At 44.5% G+C, this 6,046-nt stretch overlaps 1 long non-coding RNA gene across 1 annotated transcript; it reads left to right on the forward strand.

Moving 5' to 3' along the window:
• The first annotated feature begins 19 nt into the window (after nt 1-19).
• Nucleotides 20-2,266, forward strand: LOC120102320 (uncharacterized). The gene is made up of 2 exons (XR_015686720.1): nt 20-65; nt 1,134-2,266. It is a non-coding gene; the product is annotated as an uncharacterized LOC120102320 (long non-coding RNA).
• The last annotated feature ends 3,780 nt before the right edge of the window (nt 2,267-6,046 follow it).

Raw genomic sequence — 6,046 nt, forward strand, 5'->3', positions numbered from 1 at the left:
CCTGCGCATCTCTGACGTCAGAGGACCGTCAGACAGGAAATGGCTGGTTTTAGCTCGCTAAGCGGGTGAGGCCTCAGGGACTGCTCTGTTCTCGCGATGTTTGCGGGGGTGATATGGGGTTTCTCGGTGTTGAGGTGTAGGAGGGTGTGCTGAGGTAGAGTTCAGGCGTTCATAGCCCTTTCGTTGTTTTAATTAATATGTGTGATACATATATATGTATAGCCCTTTTGTCATATATATATATAGTTGTATGTATGTATGTTATATATATTTGTAGTTCAGAGGACAATTTGCAGGACTGGTTCCCTGTTTTCACTATGTGGGTCCCTGGGATCAAACTCAGGTTGTCAGGCAAGTACTTTTAGAAACTATGGCTTTGAGCATGCTAACCTTTGCATTTCTAGAGACAAGTGAAAATAAATGGAGGGTTGGAGATATAGCTCAATTGTAAAATGATTGTCTAGCATGCACAGGCCCTGCGTTGGATCTCCACACCATATAAATTGTAATTAAAAATCTTAAACTGCTGGGTGATGGTGGCACATGCTTTTGATCTTAGCACTTGGGAAGTAGAGGCAGGCAGATCTCTGTGATATTGAGGCCAGTCTGGTGTACAGAGTGAGTTCCAAGACAGCCAGGGATACACAGAGAAATCCTGTCTTGAAAAACAGAACAACAACAAAAATTTTGTTATACTTATTTTGATATTTTGAGACAAGGACTCATGTAGTGCTATTTTGTCCTCCTGCCTCCCCCACCCAAGTGGTAAGACTACGTGTGTGCCCCACCATGCCCACTCTGTATTGTTTTATTTACAGGTTGATGGTGCACATGCACCATCAGGAAGACTTATAAGAGTCTGGTCAAACTCAGGCTGTCAGTCTTGGCAGCTAGTGTTTTTCCTGCTGAGCCGTCTCACTGGCCCTAAGATAAATGGCTTCTTCCTCCATACTTTGAGACTTTATTGCCTACAGAAGAAACTAGACAATTTTAAGCAGGAAGGGAACACAATCCAATAATGTACATAAGTAATGTTTCTCATTCTGTGTAACTGCCAGCACAATGTTGGACCATTATTTTATATGTGAAGGAATCAGTTTATTAAACCCCATATTATTTTGACTTTTAAATAGGTAAGTGTTCTCTTGGAAGACTCTTATCAGGAAAACGAGTCGGATTAAGCATGGAGTTGGCTCCATGGAAATGAATCCTGGAGAGACGTGCCAAGGTCACAGAATGAGATATGCAGTGAGTGAGGAGAGACTTTCTGGAACATTAAACCTACAGTCCTGGAGAAATGGTCATCAGTCAAGAGCACTGACTGCTCTTCCAGAGGTCCTGAGTTCAAATCCCAGCAACGACATTGTGGCTCATGACCGTCTTGTAATGGGATCTGATGCCCTCTTCTGGTATGCGTGAAGCCAGGGAAAGTGTAATCACATACACTAAATAAACAAATAAATCTTTAAAAAAAAAACCAAGAAAACCCAGACCAACAATCCAGCAGTTGTTGGAAAGCTGTGACCCGTGGAGCCTAACACAGACAACGCTGTGGGTTGGATCTCCAGCAGAAAAGCCAATATGATGGCACAAGCCTGTAATTCTAGAGCTTGAGAGGTAGAGGCAGGAGGATCAGAAGTTCGAAGTTATCCTTGGCTACATGGTGCATTTGAAGACATCTTGGGATACACAAGGCTAGCTCACAAAGGAGGAGGGGCCTGGCAAGTTGGCTAAAGGCACTTGCTGCTAGGCCTGTTCACCTCAGTGGAGCAATCCTCAGGTCCCACATGGTGAAGTGAAAGGACCAGCTCCAGAATGCCTTGGCTGTGTGACCTCCCCTGCAAACAAGTGAAAATGAAATAAACATTCATTATTTAAGACAGAATACGGGGTTGGGGATTTAGCTCAGTGGTAGAGCGCTTGCCTAGCAAGCACAAGGCCCTGGGTTTGGTCCCCAGCTCTGGAAGAAAAAAAAAAAAAACTTAGAATACGTGAAAACATTGTGGATAACCTAGGTAGGATGCTGGTGGAGATTGGAGCTGCCACAGTCTGTCCATTGCCACTGCCATACACCAGTAGCATCTCTGTAAAAATGCTGATTACATTCCTTTGCTTGTATAAAATCAGAGTTGGGAAACACTTAATGTTCCCCCTCCTCAAAGTTTGAGAGTCTCTCTGTCCTCCGCATCATTGTGAAATTTAGTGACGAAGTTGTCTGCAGATAAAGGTAAATAAAGGCAACTAAAAAAAAAAAAAAAAAAAAAAAGAGTGTCTAAGAGCTTTTTTTTTTTTTTTTTTTTTTTTACAAACATAAAAATGTACTAAGGAAAGCCAGGTACGGTAGCCCATGTCTGTAATCCCAATACTTGAGAGTCAGTCAGGAGTAGTATTGCCAATTCAGGCCTTCCAGGTCAGCCTGGGCTACAGTGGAAGACCTTGCCTTAAAAAATGTGGAGTTATTAAGATGAATTAATCTGGAGAGATGGCTCAGTGGTTAAGAGCACTGATTGCTCTTCCAGAGGTCCTGAGTTCAATTCCCAGCAACTACATGGTGGTTTACAACCATCTGTAATGGAATCTGATGCCCTCTTCTGGTGTGTCTGAAGACAGCTACAGTGTGTGTGTGTGTGTGTGTGTGCATGCGTGTGTGTATGAATTAGTATGGGGCTGGAGATGTCTCCTCAGCCTTCTCAGTGCAGGTGTGTCATCATGCCTATCGTTTTTAATTTTGAATTTATGGTGTGAATTAATGAACCAAACCATTTTTACCTAGTTGCCTGCCAGTTACCCTGGTGCCACTATTAATAATGATCTTTTAATCCTTTTTAATGTTTATTATATGCTATGCCATTCATAAAAATTAATTAGGCTGGGTATGATAATAGTAATCGCTGGACCCTTGGAGGTGGAAGCAGAACAATCAAAGGTTCAGGGTATTGTCAGCTACATAAGGAATTTGAGGTCAAGCCGGAGCTACAGAAGACCTGGTGTAATTTTTTTCAGTGTCTCTTCGGTCCTAATTCTGAATTCCTAAGAGAAAGAGCCTGTGGCCAGGAGCTAGGGTCTTATGGAACAAACTTGAGAACTGGATTAGTTACCCTTCTCGTTGCTGTAGCAGGATACCTGACGAAGCAAGGTACTGGAGGAAAGGTTTGTTGGCTCTTGGTTTCTGGAGGATTTCAGTCTAGGACAACGGACTAAAGCACACTTTAGAGACAGACCTACTCCTTCAGACAGGCCTTGTCTCCCAAAGGTCTTCAAAATAGTGTCCTAGGCTGGGAACAGATCCCAAACACTAACCTGAGAGTGACAATTGGTTTCCAGGATCAGGGCACCATCCTATGCCTGAGGAAGGGCAATCAAATGCATCATTAACTCCTCCCCAGAATGATTAGTTCCTACTGGCTGGTGTCAATAGAGTCTTTCCAAGCCAGAAGCTGGGCAGAGGTGCGTTGTGTAATGGGATTCACTCTGCTTACCTTGGGGAATAAGGCACTTCTGCTCCTGGTGGCTGCGAGACATCTGCTGGAGTTAACGCCAGACACAGGTTGGGAGTTTCCCGCCACTCATTTCACATTTGCTAAACATCTGCTCTGTGTCAGGTACCCTGGAGCTCTCCGAGTGCAGCGCTGAAGGATGGGTTGTTTTTCTTTTTTTCTTTTTGAATTTTATTTTACTTTCATATACTACATCCCTACCAGCTCCCCTTCCTCTTCTCCTTCCAGTCCCCCTCTCCGCCTCCGCTATCCCCCCAGATTCAGTCCCCACCCCACCCTTATTTCTCTTCAGAAAAGGGCAAGCCTCCCAGGGATAGCAACCAAACATGCTATATCATGTTGCAATAAGACTAGGCACATATCCTTACATTAAAATTGGAACCAAGTAGGAGGGAAAGGATCTCAAAGGCAGGCAAAAGAGTCAGAGAGAACCCCCCACTCTGCTCCCACTTTTCGGTGTCCCACAAGAAAACCAAGCTATACAACTACAGTATATCAGCATATATGCAGAGAACGTAAGTTAGACCCAGACAGGCTCCCTGATGGTCAGTTTAATCTCTGTGAGCACCTATGAGCCCTAGTTAGTTGATTGTGTGGGCCATTTTCTTATGTTCCTGACCACTCTGGCTCCTGCTATCTTTCTTCCAACCCACAGGATCAGATTGTTTAATGTTTGATTGGCTGTGGACCTCTGAATCTGCTCCCAATGTTTGCCGAATGAAGCCTCTCTGATGACAATTATGCTAGGTCAGGCCTATAATAAGTATAGCAGAGCATCATTAGGAATCATTTGATTGATTTTTAATTTTTAATTAACTAGCCAGTCATGTTTGGTTCTATCCTAGGTTTCTGGTCTATCTAGCCTCTGGTTTCTGGCCCTTTAGGCAATGTTAGGCCTGGACTCTCTCATGGCCTGGGTCTCAAGTTGGACCAGTCATTGGTTGGCTACTCCTACAGTTATTTTTCAAGGGTGTATAAACACTGCAGTCATAAGCAAGGCTGGCTGACAACACATTAAAGACCATGCCATCACTAAAAGTATTGAGACAAATGTCCGAAGAGGTGGCTTTCTTCTGTTGCCTGGACATCTACTTATTTAATGTGTGGTGTACATGCATATCCATGTGTTTATATATACTTGTATATGTGTGAATGCACATAGCACAGTGCACATCTACACAGAGGTCAGAGGACAACCTGAGGTGTGGGGTTTTGCCTTCTATGTTGTTCGGGACAGGGTCGCTTGTTTATTGCTGTGCGTGCCAGGCTCTCTGGCCTTTGAGTTCCTGAGCGTTCACCTATGTCTGCTCCCATCTAGTTGTAGAAATACTGGGATTGCAGATTGGTGCTACTGCATCCAGCTTTATGTGTGTTCTGAGGATCTCAGCTCAGGTACCTGACACGTACAGCAAGTGCTTTCCCCACCGAGCCATCTCTCTAGCCTCCTTTTGGATATTTTCAAATCACAGGACCTCTCTTTATCAGCAGATAATATGACATCAGCTAAAGAGTCTAGGACAGGGGACTAGACAGATGGATGGAGCAGCTATTGAGACCACTGCTCCATCATCATGAGGATTAGAGTTCAGACCCCAGGACCTATGTCACTTGCTACATTTGTAGGCATTCCCATAATCTGAAAACGTGGTGGGTGAAGGCATGAGGATTGCTGGAGCTGGCTAGTCTCCAGCTAGATGAGAAAGCACAAACCCCAGGTTCAGGGAGAGGCCCCTGCCTCGAAGAATAGGCAGGAAATGACAGAGGAGGACACTGGATGCCTCCATGCACAAGCCTACCCACATATGCACATACTAACATAGACCTGTCTGTCTGTCTGTCTGTCTGTCTGTCTGTCTATCTATCTATCTATCTATCTATCTATCTATCTATCTATCTATCTATCTATCTTCTATCAATAAATCCAAAGTTTGAAGAACTCACGATGGCATTTTTGTGATGTTTTTCAAGTGGAGAAACAGTAGGATAGGGATAAAGGGGGATACAGGAAGTTGGATGGGTATGGAGGATAGGGAGGATGAGACTAGTCAGCCTGCCCACTGTCCCCCAAGGTGGACAGGTGGAGGTTCCAGAGCACTTGTCCAGAGTAAGTCCGTCTCTACCTATTCTTGGATCTTCTGTGTGCATGCATGTGTGCATGTGTGTGTGTGCACGTGTATGTTTTTGTGTGTGCTGTGTGGATTTCTGTGTTACATGTATAGTGAATGCAGTGTGTGTTGTATGTATGCTGAGCTTGGCCTTCCAGCAGCCAGTCCCTTGGAGGAGTCCCTGAGGAAACACACATAAGTCAAAGAGTTTTTGTGCTCCCAGGGTGCACTCTCACTAGCCCCTGGAAGGCTGGGTTTGGATGCTGGCTTTCTACTTCTGGTTTGTCTTAGATTCTAGAGATATGTGTATGAGTTAGAAGCAAGCAGCCCCTCAAAGGGTCTTTGCTGACCAAAGCTCCCCCATTTCCTCTTCCTGTTCTGCCTCTTCCAAGATATGCTTACTGGGGCCTCCCCAGAGACATCTGTAGGATTTCAGGATCTGCT

The sequence above is a fragment of the Rattus norvegicus genome, chromosome 4 (genome assembly GCF_021556685.1).
Source record: "Rattus norvegicus strain SHRSP/BbbUtx chromosome 4, alternate assembly SHRSP_T2T, whole genome shotgun sequence".
In the NCBI taxonomy this organism is placed as follows: Eukaryota; Metazoa; Chordata; class Mammalia; order Rodentia; family Muridae; genus Rattus; species Rattus norvegicus.